This window comes from Macrobrachium rosenbergii, chromosome 58 (assembly GCF_040412425.1).
Source record: "Macrobrachium rosenbergii isolate ZJJX-2024 chromosome 58, ASM4041242v1, whole genome shotgun sequence".
Taxonomy (NCBI): domain Eukaryota; kingdom Metazoa; phylum Arthropoda; class Malacostraca; order Decapoda; family Palaemonidae; genus Macrobrachium; species Macrobrachium rosenbergii.
In genome coordinates, this window is record NC_089798.1 from 24,272,716 (window position 1) to 24,286,618 (window position 13,903).

The 13,903-nt window shown below is 42.2% G+C and overlaps 1 protein-coding gene across 1 annotated transcript in view; it reads right to left on the minus strand.

The window, feature by feature from the left end:
• Positions 1–13,903, minus strand: part of Wwox (WW domain-containing oxidoreductase) — a 663,476-nt gene that overhangs the window by 409,745 nt on the left and 239,828 nt on the right. The gene's annotated exons all lie outside the window — the stretch shown is intronic.

The window sequence follows — 13,903 nt, forward strand, 5'->3', positions numbered from 1 at the left end:
GGTTTTAATGTATCAATTTCTAATAATAATATAGTCAGTTTTTGTAAGGTTCCTTCTAATATTGGTAACGTTTTGTTTAATTTACTGAATTTTCTATTCAAATTATTTAGTCGTCTTCCAATTTGGTGTTTTATTTTTATTAATTCTGTTAGTTTTCAGACCACCATGGGACTTTGTGTTTTGTCGGATGAGATTTGGATTTTGGTATTGCTTTATCAGCAGCATTTGTCATGAAATCAACAAGAAATTCATTAGTTTCATTATGGTCTTTCAAATATTCAAATGGTGGGATATTCCTGGTGTGGAATTCATATTGTTCCCAATCTGCTTTATAAATGTTATATCGAGGGCATGTTTGGTGGGGTTATTTTGTAATAAAGAAATTAATATGGGGAAATGATCACTTGTATGCAAGTCATCTACTGTATTCCAGTCCAATCTGTCTACTATGTCTGCTGTACATAGAGTTAGGTCAATTGAGGAATATGTTCCATGTGTTTTAGAAAAATATGTGCTGATTTCGTCATCATTTATACAGCACATGTCATATGAATCTATGAATTCCTCTATTTTAATTCCTGCTCTATTTGATTCTGTACAATTACAGTCCCACATTGGGTTGTGGGCATTAAAATCACCTACTATTAACGTTGGTTCCTTAGTATTATTAAGTAATTCTTTGATTTTGTCAACGTCATAATTTTTATTAGGTTGATTGTACAAATTATGAATTACATAATTATCGTTTTTTATTCGTATTCTAATACTGGACGTTTGCAGATCAGTAAATTTTACTCGTACTTTGTCATAACATACTTTGTTATGTACATATATAGCAGTACCTAAATTTCCCTCTTCCTCTCTTGATGCAGATGCTAAGGTATATTTACCTATCGTTAATATTGTTTTTGTTGACATGTTGCAAACATAATATCATTGGTTCATATTCTTTTAATAACCGTTGTATTTCTCCTAGGTGTAATCTGGTCTGTAGACCATTTACGTTCCATTGTATAATATAACTATTGAAAATATTTTTTATAGCGGTCGGGTTTTACTCTCTTTTTTTTGTATTATCAATTTGGAATTTTTCTAACAATTTACTCACGACATTCATCTGTTTTTCCTTATAATAGACTAAGTGCTCAATGCACATGCACCCTTTTTCATGGTTACTCAAATCTGTGTTTTCTTTTTTTCTATATTTCATAAAATTTCTTATAATGTTTGTTAAACCATCTTTTGTTATGCTTTTGTTGTTATTGCATAATTCAATGAAACAATCATTACACCCACAAGTATTATCATGTGTATTTCTCTTTTCATTTGCTCTTGTTCCAATTATTGGAGAAGGAGTAATCTCTTCTCCCTTGACATAATCATTATCATCTATGGTATGATTCTCTTGCACTTCTTCAGTGTTCTCGACATTTGCCTTCATAGGTTCTATTATTATTTTAGGAGATAAAGGTATATTCTTAGCTTGTTTTTGTTTTTGTTCCTTTTTCATCTCCTTTATCTTTGGTTTAACTGATGTTTCTCTAATAATAGTTGGTTTCTTCGTTTTGGGTGGTGTTCTCTCCAAAGGCCTTTTTTATCTTTAATTTCCTGTCTATCTCTACCCTCTTCTGTCACTTTAGTAGCAGCATCCTCCTGTTTTTCTATCTGCATTAATATTTCAAATGAATTGGACAAAATATTATCCATCTCATTTGTACCTGTTTCTTTATTTTTACAATTTTATTTTTATTTCTAAATTATTAATTTTTCTTGAGATTTACTTGTCTGTGCTCTGTTATTTCTATCTGTTTCCGTTTTTGCTTCATTTTTTGCTCTTGTTATTGAGGAATATGAATGTTTCTTAGATGGATCTTGCATTCCTCTCACTTTTAATTCCAATTTAGCCTCTCTGATAGACATCCCTGTTCGTTCTTGCAACATTTTCAACTCTGTATTGTATATGTAGTACACACACTCCTTGGACCTAGCATGATGATCCTGTCCACAGTTTACATTTTGGTTCACTACATTTCCATTGTGTGGCATGTTCATTAGATCCACAATAAGCACATACAGGTTCATTACGACAGTTTTTCTTTGTGTGTCCATACTTACTACAATTTTGACATTGTAGCGGTTTGGGAACATAAGGTCTCAATTCTCTATTTTGACCCAAAATTTTGTTTTTTGAGGTAACTCTTGACCCTCAAATTTTATTTTTGCAATTCTTAATGCTTTATTATTTTGTTTACTTGGTACTATATATACCTCACAGTCTTGGATTTTGGTATATCTCATTTTAAGCGAGTCCAACAGTATATTTTTGTCAACTGGTTCGTCATTATTTTCAGGAAGTACAATAGTACCCTGAATGCTGTTCATAGTGTCATGCTTCCTTACTTTTACATTTACATTGTCAACACTTTTTATTGACAGATAGTCCTCAGACTGGTTTTTGGTTGTGGCTTCTATAAGCCATGTCTTCATTTTTATTTGTCTAAACGACATTTCTGTCGTTGAGTGTCTTTTTAATAAGAAGTTTTCTAACTTTAGGGCTGAGATTTGCTGTTCTGTTTCCATGAAACAGAAACCTTGACCAACTTCCACTCCCAAAGAGGGAGTCGAAGTGAGTCAAGGTTGGGTCAAGACGATATTTACTTTTTTTTGATTTGTTGTGTACTGGAGCATAAGGTTCCAGTGTGATTATATTTGGATTCTTTATTGTTTTTTCCAAAGAAAGGTTGTTACAAGAGGTTCCATCGGTCGTCATCTGTGCTGAGTCACTACCATCAAAGGGCCCAGGGGTACTCGAATCTTTATTTTCACTTTGCATAAAGATTTGAGGAGGAGAAAAAAAAACCTGAAAACCTTAAAAGATATCATCAGCCTTTCATGGAGTTCATTCCTCCACTAATGGCACAAGTGAGAACCGACTCCCAAATGTCCGCATCCCTACCCTATCCCAAAGGGGATGGCACAACATGATTAGAGTGGCTCAAGTGTAAGCCAACCCGCTTGATAGGACTGAGAGCATTACTAGAATACAATCATCCCCACCCTAATCACATTATGGGCAAACCAGACAGAATGCCAAGAGTCCTATTCCCAGAACTAGACCCCCCTGGAATCCGTGGTCCAGTCCCGTAGAATAGTTCCGCCTGAAAACTCAGGTCCAAACATTATCGGGCAGTTGATGGTCCTGCCACAGTTCTCACTATTTAGCTTCGGATATAAACCCAATCCCAGCTATGATACCTTTTCCTATTTACCAGGTCCAAGAAATTTGTACGAAAGTGAAAATATCCACGCTATTTAAATCGAAAGGTTTGTAGGTGATCCGTCAGGGCCCGGGCTCTTATTCTTCATAAGAACGAAGAAGAAAAGCCAGGGCCCCTTACCCCCTCACCACGTGAAGGAACCTACTTCGAGGGGGGAGAGAGCACAGCGTACTTTATAACCTTCCGAGCCAAGGAAAAGCCACATGAGGTGGAGTTTGGCGGAGACAAAACCGACAGGTGTATATAAAACCTACGGTTTCATCAAGAAGTCTGCTCGGGGAGAGCATAGCGTACTTCACAACCTTCCGTACCAAACTATAAATTCTCCAATACAGACTGCGCACCGGAATGGGAACCATATACTCCGTGACCGCTGGCTTGTTGCAGGAAAGCGGAGCATTCCTGTACTCGACAAAACCAGCTGAAAACGTATGAGAAGTGGGCATGCTGGAACGGATGCCGGAGCAGAGTACCGTAGCAGCGACTTAGCCTAGTCAGACCAGGAAAACCCCCGGGGAAAACCGGAGAGAAAACCGGGCTAACAGGACAAATCTCATAGACATAAAATCAGAGTCAACGGAACATTCCGGAGCGACCATGTTTAAACAATATGTGACGGATATAAACATAGTGGGAAGGTTATGAACTGTTCGGAAGTGGGCGCACTCAAAGCCAAGAGAGGAAAAACCCCCGGAGGAGGATATCCTGAACGAAGTGATAGCGGTGGGGGGAAAAAACGCCGACCGCTAAACACTAAAACCGCCGGAGCAGTAAGCAAGGAGAGCGCCCAACAAGATAATGAAACACCGAACAGGAAGTAGCAAAATGGAGGGGGAACGCCGAAAGTAAACAAACAGAAGACAGTTAGGTGGAAAACGCTAACTGGCCTCATATGAGATCCCAACAGTGAGGTGCGAACATGTAGGAAGCACCACGAAGGGAAACAGTCGACGTAAAAGGAAGGGGGTAGGATAGGCCAGGAGGTTGGTAACCCAAAGTAGCAACCAGGGGTGAGACAGCACTCCCCGGCCGCCCAAAGATTCTCATAGATCCCCCCGGTATGTGAGCTGTGTTGCACGACAAGAGCGAGAGAAAAGGAGAGGAAGGGCAAAAACCTCTGACGGCCAGGAGAGCAAAGAAAGGTAAAAGGAGTATGAACAGGAGTGGGGAGAGCACTCCCGGTCATCTCCAGGCCCAGGTGGAGTGCCAACCGATAAGGTCAGACACACCGAGGGACAACCAATCAATGCAGAGGAGGGGATGTAGGCTACAGCACAAAATAAGATAAATTGCTCTCAAGCCTTGGAAAGTTAACAAACTTTGAAAACGAACCAAGGGGAGAGAGAGCAAAGGATAAAAAGGGGGAGAAGGGGATTCTCGATACCACAAAATAATATATATAGTCGGTAAAAGGAGTGTGAACAGGAGTGGGGAGAGCACCCCTGGTCACCTTTGGTAAGCAACTCAAAGAAGGATTGAACTAGGATAGGCTACGCAGGTAAACCCTCGCTATTCCAGCTTAACTTATTAGGAACATTAGCCTAAGTGAAAAGCCGAAACAGGGAGAGGGTGAACGTAGGCAATATATCCAAGCCAAAACCAAACCAAGGGAAGCACCAGACATAAAACACATATATACAGAACGAGATCACAGACATGAAACTCATACGTACAGATCGAGATCGCCCCTCTCTAAACGATTTTTCCCCGAAGGGAAAAAGTGCCACAGCCAACCCCTAGGCTAACCTAACTGAGGCGATGCAAAGGAAGGAAGCCTAGGAGAGGGATAAAGGCTAACTAATAACTCAAATAATGCATAATAAAACAAAAATTTTCTATAAGGCACATGTAGGAGGATAGGCAGGCCCAACACGACATGAACGTGAAGGGAACTGGCCGACCTCCAGTTAAATAATCAACAAAATTCAAAAGCATCCGAGCACAAGGTCAAAACTTAAATGTACCAATGAAAATCATGTTCCCATAAGCTTAGAAAAGTGAGAGTCTAAAATAAGGCAAAATAAAGCCAAAATAATAAGCGAATAGGCCCGAGGGGGAACCACGTAGCCTAAACAGCAAGACAGCACTTGACCAGCAAGGGAACACAAAATTCACAAAATAAACAAATTTATAAAAGTAAAAAACCGTAACAGTACCAATGAAAATAAGATTCTTAAAGGCTAAGAGAAGTGAGGGACAAAATTAAGGCATAATGAAGCCATGATAATAAGCGAATGGGCCCGAGGGGGTAGCTCGTAGCCCAAACGCTAAACATCACTTCTCGTAGAAAAGGGGTACAGAACAAACATAAAATTAATCAAACCCACTAAAGTTAGGAATCATTAATTGGGAAAATATCCCAAACAAAAAGGTATACAAATAAAAAACACAAAACAAACATGCCGACCCAAGACCAAGAGAGGTAATGAGACGCCGTGAGAGGAGATCGAGACGGGCGTTATAAATCCCTTTAATTATTAAACTAAAGGAAAATAAGGAGCCTCAATCGCCTAAAAAACAACAAAACACTGGTACTCAAGTTGTCGAAGAAGAACCTTGCGAGGATGCCATAAAAATGCCAAAATAAAGCACAAAATAAGGAACACAACAAAATTACGTGTGAACGAAATCGCGTGCTAAAATGGAATGCGATTAGTGTTGCCTTGTGTACAGTCCGCGAGTGGTGCATGGGCTTGTATCGGCACCTCTCTCGTTGGGACTTTTGACATTGGGAATCTTTATAGGGCAGGGTCCCGTGATTGTGACACTCACCCTTTACCATATACGACTCCATTTCTTGGAGCTCGCTCTGGGGGTAGTAACCCCAGCTTTACATTTAGCTTTTCTCTGGTATCTAGCAACGGAATTACCTAGAAATAAGTGCTGAATGGATTATTTCACCGGCTGACACGGGCCCCTCCCCAGAAATAGATTTTTCCTTTGTCAAAATCCTTTTTTACACTATTATCACTTTGGTATTTTGATTGCCCCACTCTTGGTAACATCAAACTGTCTTTCTTGCCGTCCAAACTATGATAGTTTGCTAATTCCTCCTCCTTCCATATGCTTTTACTTGAGCAAAACCGCCGACAAGGAGCGAAACAGCCCGGCAGTCAGAGCAGAGACCTCATTCACCTTATGGAGGAATGAGGTTATTGCATTTGACGACGTCTTGTGTGTGAGAGAGAGAGAGAGAGAGAGAGAGAGAGAGAGAGAGAGAGAGAGAGAGAGAGAGAGAGAGAGAGAGAGAGAGACAACTAACAACGACGTCTTGTGAGAGAGAGAGAGAGAGAGAGAGAGAGAGAGAGAGAGAGAGAGAGAGAGAGAGAGAGAGAGAGAGAACGAACAATGGCGTACATAATTGTTGAATGATGTTGTTAGAGAGTGTGGTTTTCTTTTGTTTATGTTTGATTGTCCGTGAGGTTTCGTGTTTTGTTGTTTTGGGAGTGCGCGGAACTGTGTTTTTTTTTCGGATGATCGTGACCGAATAGCGGGAGTCTTGACATAGATATTGTGCTGGAAGGACGGTTTTTCCGGTAGTTGATCGGAGTTTTGGGTTGCGTTTTTTTTTGTTTCAGTTTGTGTGATTTGGTATTTGGAGGCTTTGTGGTTGGAGTGTTTGTACTTGGGCGTGTTTTGGGTTTTGTGCTGTGTTGGTTGCGTGATCGGTGTCGTGTGATAGCCTGGTTGTTTTTTTTTCTGCTGTGTTCCGAGTGAGTTGAGTTTGAGTCTTCGTGGCTGAGTCTTTTTGAGTCTTGTTTTGGGTCGTGTTTGTGTACTGGTTGGGTTGTTGTTTTCTTGGTTGTGGACTGTTGTTGTGTGGTGAGCGTTGGCATTATCGGCGGTTGTGGTGACTCCATGACCTCTTTCTGCTTGGCAAAACTTCCCGTCCGGAATTCGTAGGCCTTGCCTAGTACGAGGTGAGTGTATGTGCTGTTTTTTTTTTTGTTATTGTGAGTGTGTGGTTGTGAAATCCTGCCACAACCTGAGAAGGTCCATACTTTTCATATTCTTCCACCATGCCTCTGTTAAGCTAAAGGCATTATCTTGGGATCCCTGGTCTCCGTCACCCTCCTATGACCATCTGCCAAAGTCCATCTGCAACGCCATTGTTCAAGGTTCGGCAATGGTGAGTAACAAGAATAAATAGGGCTTATTCTTAAAGGTTATCATTGCGAACTCTTAGTGCCTTGTGGTGCCTATTGAAGTTTTCCTGTCTGTCATTTCCAAACTTAAGATCAGTAATAGTTTTGTGGTCAGTTGTTTATATATTGTATTCTCTTGTCCTTTCAGGTGATATAGCTCTCGGACTAATTCTAGCTTAGTCATAAACACATTGTAAATAATTGGGTAAGAGAATCATATACATTGTTGTTTCGAGTGACCATAGTTATGAAGGATAGTTTCCCCATATTATGACCCACAAATTTATATTAGGTTTACCATTCATTTCAGGATTTGGTTTTGTTTTGATGTATCGGCCCTTTATTTCCTTCCTGTTACCAATGTAAACCTCAGTTACTCAATTGTATGGTAATTTTATTTTGGGTTATTATTCCTGTGGGTATATTCTTCTAAAAAAATTATCTTCAATTTCCGACACTAATCTTCAGGAAATTTTCTTTATAGACAGCGAGCAAAGCTGAACGAAGGAAACGCCCTACGATCTGCATGAACTACCTTGTTTAACTGTAACCACGTTGTTTTAAAGGCTTATTTAATGTAATAAATATCATCTATGTAACATATTTTTCCTTCCAACCTGATTTGAACATAATTATCAGATTTTTTAGAGGTATTCAGTTTACCGACCTCGTCAAGGACACATACCTGCTGGAAGCAGGTGTCCTCTATAAGGTAACCTGGGGACCGAATGAACCGGCCCCGGTCCGTCACAAGCTTGTGGTGGTCCCTCCTGCCCTCCATCACAACGTGCTCAGCTTGGCACATGATGGTATCAGCGGGCACTTCGGAGTGACAAGGACCACTTGGGCCATCGAGAACAAATTTTACTGGCCCGGCCTCCGGAAAGCCGTTAAGAAGTTTGTTGCCTCCTGCCCGGCCTCCGGAAAGCCGTTAAGAAGTTTGTTGCCTCCTGCCCGGCCTGTCAAATGTTGGGGAACCCAAACGAGGTGGTCCCGCAGGCCCCTTCCCAAACATACCTTCAGCCGGCGTCCTTTTTCAGGACGTCGTCACAGATTACTTTATGCCACAAGGGCGGATAAAAAGCAGGTCCGGGAACAACCACTGCCTCACAATAATAGACAGATTCACCAGGTACCCCAAGGCTGTTCTGGTACGCAGTGAAAGTTCGAAGAATGCCGTCAAGACACTCGCAAAATTCTTCTGCCGTTTCAGGTTCCCCGCCACCATTCAGACAGACCAGGGCAGGCATTTCATGTCAAAAGAATTCCGTGATGGCATGGCCAGCCACGGGATTAAGCATTTTCATTCTACTCCTTACCATCCCGAGAGCCAAGGCATAATAGAGCGGTTTCACCAATCCCTCTCTACCACTCTACCTTATGGTGTTTAATAATTTTATATGAATTAATTAAATCTTCATCCTTGAGATAATAAATGTCCTGTTCAGTGGATAAATGGTCTGCTAATTAGATTTTTTGTTGTGAAGCATGCAGTGATGAACCTAATAGTGCAGTGCAGAATAGCTCCCTGCAAGAGGTTTCTGTAGTCCAACCTGACCTCTCGACTCAAGGGCACGAATTGAGAGGGGAGATAACGACAAGTGGTGGTCCACTGGAGTTTCAGTTGCTACCATAGTGAGTGTAGGTGGCTTCACCCATGAGGCACAGGTTTTTTCAGATATGACACATGACAAAGAATCATCTGCTTCATAACCTCTGAGCATGCTCATACAAGAGTCGGGTGGGAAAGCTCTCATTATTGCTAAGTCTAGGAGCATGCCAAGGCAAGTTGCTTGGTGCTTGGGAATGAGATCCAACTTATCTTAGTTCACCATGATCCACAGCATGTCGCAAAAGGTAAGGAGGTATGGCAATCTGTTCTAAGGCAGCCACACTTCAGAGGATGCCAGGTCTAAACAATCCCTCAGGTATCACAGGAAGTGGATACCTTTCCAATGGGCCCAAGATGACACCCAGGTGAACACCAGGGGCAAAGACCTGAGGGGCTGTCACCAATCTAAAGCAAAATACTTTGAACTGAAGTATGGTCCTCGGTAAGCAAAGGTGAGGTACTTCCAAGAGTCCTGATGAGTGGGTACTTGAAAGTAAGCATCCTTCAGGTCTATCACAAGAATGAAGTCACCCCCTCTGATAGATGCCAGCACCAAAAGCATGGTTGTCATCTTGCAGTGAATCTGCAGTACATACTAGCTCAAAGGAGAAAGGGCTATCACTGGTTCTCCATCCTTTGGTTCCCTTCTTCACCAAGAAGAGATGGCTGTAAAACTAAGGAGACTGGTGCACTACAATTTCCAAGGTGCCTTTCTCCATCATTGCTTCCTCCTCCCTACAAATCTGAAAGGTATTTAATGGGAATGATTAAGACGAGAGATCTTAGAGTGATGATTTATTAACAAACGGCAGTGGTATTTATATGAACTGCTGACCAATCAGTGGCCAGGAAATATACATAGTAACTAACAGACCAATAGTGCACATGCATTTGATTTTAGACTTTATGTCTTCTGATATATGAAAACCAGGTGTGTTGTGGAAGTGTTGCTATCCTGCTGGCTTGATTTGTTACTAAGGAGAGAGGAGTGGGAAGTTGCAGTCCGTGAGCCAGGTGCGATGCAGGTGTCATGCAGGTGGCGACAGACTGTCGGCAAAGCGTGGGAAACTTCTGTGGCACAGGTATGGTTGGAACAGTATTGGTGTGTTCAAGAGGGCAGGATGAACATCCTTGAATGGATGCCTGCATCCATCTTGAATGACTGATACTATCCAGGGCTCTTCTCATTGCTCCTGCCACTTGGCCCAATGCTGCCTCAATGCTGAACTGTTCCTCAGTCAGAGGCTATGCCTGGGAGAAACCTATCGATAAAAGAGAGAGGCAACCATGTCTCCCCTTTGAAGCACCTGATTTGCCCAGCCGTTGGCACTCTTTTGTACAAGGAAGGTAAGTACCTTACCTCCAAATATCAGCAAATTCTGAAAGATCACCCTCTCATCAAGAAATGAGACACCCATCACAGTGGTCTGTCACCACGCTGAACCAACCAAAGGTTGTGCCATGACATAGCCTGGAGAGAAGCTATGGCCACCAACTCCTTGATGTTTGCATGAATCAGAGAACCAAAGAATCCTGACAGAGTCTCTCCAGCTTTGCTGATAAGTGCAAGCTCACACCTGTGTGGTGAGCTGCGTGGATGTGTGAAAGCACTCAGTATAAGCAATCTGTAGAGCACACAAACTCCAAGCAAGTAGATAGTAATGGTCCTCCCATGTGCACCACAAAAGAGGTGCAGGAAGGAGAACCTACCCTGTTGCTAGGGTGTGATTGGTCTGGGGACTGTGACTGGTCAAGGGACCATGCATGTGCAGCATGAATGGGTTGCACATGCCTCTCCCTGTGTCTCCTTAGAGGTAAAAGGAGAGGGGTTGTCTCAAACCACTACGCACACATGGTCCTAAACTGGGGACACACAGGGCAGATGATACCCACAAACTCAACCTGGTGTGAGCTTGAGAGTTCAAATAAAGATGAGGCAGAAGCAGAGCTCTCATCTAACACAAAGATGAGGAGGAAGCAGACTTCTCGTGTAAGTGGAAGGTGTGGAGGCCGCAGTCCTGCAAGAGATACGATGATCACATGCTTGTGATCTCATACCCCTACTCTCCTCTGAGAAGGATAGGCATGTGCATAGAGTCCACCTGGGCTCCTTCACTCAGCTGTACCCTGCTCTTCTTTTTCTTCTGCTTACATGGTGGAAGAGGGTTCAGCACTGAGGAGGACAAAGATGAGTTTGACAATGACAAAGAATATGAAGAGGAAGAACAATGAGATCACCTCCTCCCTTTCCTCTCTCAGGTCTTGCTGATCTTCCATGTGAAAGGGAAGATCGAGGCTGGAGCCAAAGAAGAGGATGGGGCAGACACTACAGGAGTGGAAGGTGCAGGAGACAGCTCCTTCTTCACCAGGTTGTGTAAAAATGCTGTGAAAGATGGGCTACCAGGGATGCTGAGTTATGCCATATGTTTTCAAGGCACTTCAAAGATGATATCTTAGTACCTGAAACATCACAAGCAGATGAATACAAGTGTGAGGCAGTTGTTGAGGGAGCACCAACACCAGCAGCTACATCATTCTCTGAGGAGAGGGCTGGGTCGAGATAGGAATAGAGGATACAGGAGAAGTGAGCCACAAGAATACAGAGGCAATTCTGGAGGCTTATTCTCCTCCTCACCCAGGAAGCCTGCAAACACTTCTCATCCTTCTTCCTCCACCAGCCAAACTCCTTGCACTGCAGAGAAGACCAAGCAGCACACGCCTTGGGGGAAATGAACAATACCTATCGAGTTCTACCTTTTCAAGAGACATGAAGTGCTAACAAGGATGCCCACACCCCTGCAATACTTGGTAATCTTCTCCATCTCAGGGAAAAAACAAGATGAGGACAAATACAAAATACAAAGCAAAAATAGTAGCAGGCTACTCATCCAAAAATTCAACGCTCACACAGGAAGGCAACAAACAAAGCAAATCTCTTTTTTCCAGTGGCTGAAGAAAAAGTGAGTGGTGATGTAAGGCAAATGTGGTTAATGACATTGTTACTAAGTTTAATGACCACTGTAGCTCACATTGAAGGATACCCTTGTATAGAAGGCTCTATATTTCTGCATGAACAAATACTCTGTAAACAAGGAGAATCAATCCAGAAGATAGCATCATGAATTCACCAAGATGAAGCCACATGATTTTACCTCAATCTGGGACCCCTAAGAAAAACCATAAGTACCTGCTTAATTTCTTTGGTTTATTGAAAAGTGGTTATTATCACATTTAGTCACTTGGGATGAGCTAACCTTTAGGTTTGTAATTTCAACAAACTAAAAAGTCAAGGATGTTACCCCAGTTACTCAGTAAACAGCCTTTGGTAAGTCTACACCAATACTCAAAATCATCCGAATGAATATGGATCACCTACATGAGTGGTCAATGGCTTCCATGCATAGATACCACTCCTTATTTAGAGACCAAGACAAAAGCTAATGACAGCGAATAAAACAGGACTTTATTCACCTATAGGGAGGGTGGGACTTCACCAGCAAAAGAAAGTGTGATGGATTCTTGATCCAGGGAAAACTTTTTTTTTTTTTTTAATCAAAGTAAAGTTGTTTTTAATACAATTCAGTAATCTATCAGGCTATTTTAATAGTCACAAATATTTCCAAGACAACCCACTGAAGGAAGAGGAACATCAGTCTTCAACAGGAGAGCAACACACATGCCATAAGGTTCAGATCAACTCAGCTCATTCTTCATATCATAAGCCTTTGATAACTGGAAAGTGGTTAGTGCTGTTTTGGGAAAAATTATATTGTTTGAAGAGAAAGCCATATACCATGTAATTTTTACTATCACTTTAGATGGGGAGTATTCACATTGTCATATCCTCAGATTGTAAAACTGAGATACCTGAACCCAACTGGCACAAATGATAAGAGCTCCACTCTATGTGTTCACCCCTGTAGACTTTTCATATAAAGTTTGAAACATCTATAAAGGGTAGCTGTTCCTTCACAAGTTCAAACCTTCAATTTTTACATAGAATTTAGCCTGTGTACACGAGCTGGAATGCCAATTTAACTATTAGACAAGGTCCTTAACTACTGACAGTAGAGGGAAGCTCCACCCACTTGTCAGTCTGCACCCCACATTGCTTTCGGCCATCATCATGTGAAGACATCTGCTGTCCTTCTCTGCCAGACTGCTGTTCGTTCTCTATGCTTTTTTTCTTTTTGTTCTTTTGAAATATACTTTGTGAATTGAACTAAAATACAAACCTGTCAATCATTAAAGCCTATTGTGGAGAGGAAACTGAGAGTCCTTCGATACTTCCCAGGGAAGGACATGCTCTATAAACAGTTCCTCTCCTCAACTGAGGTTAACCCTCATACACTTTGTGTTGCATGCTTTAGGCATGAATGCAACCAAAATAGTCATGTTCAGAGTGCCGGGTCTGACCTTCTGAATAGTGGATGACATTTGCTGCCAGGAAGAAGAGAAAAAAGAAAGTTTCTCCAGTGTCATCGGAGTGCAACACTCAGCCAAGACAACAAAGATTCTCTCCAGTTCCTCCTTACCCCTGGCTAAACTTTCGCTCGCTGTTACAACTCCCAAGGGGTTTCCCCTTCATCGACTCCTGCTGCTACATCAGTTGAGAGCCAATGCGTGGGGGAAGATGACCAACCCAGTTCCTCTCCGGTGGTCTCTCTTTGCTTGGAGGAGTTGTCCTCGGGTGGACACTCATTCTCAGAAGGTAGGGAGGCTGCCTCACCTAACCCAACCTTTGTTGCAGGTGCTGTAGAGACCGAGGGGCTTAGGGAGCTCTGGCCCTCTTTAGGCCTCTCGGGTGAGCTGATTGTGTCTGTTCTGATTGACCATTTGAAGGCTATGCAAGGCCTTCTAATTACTGC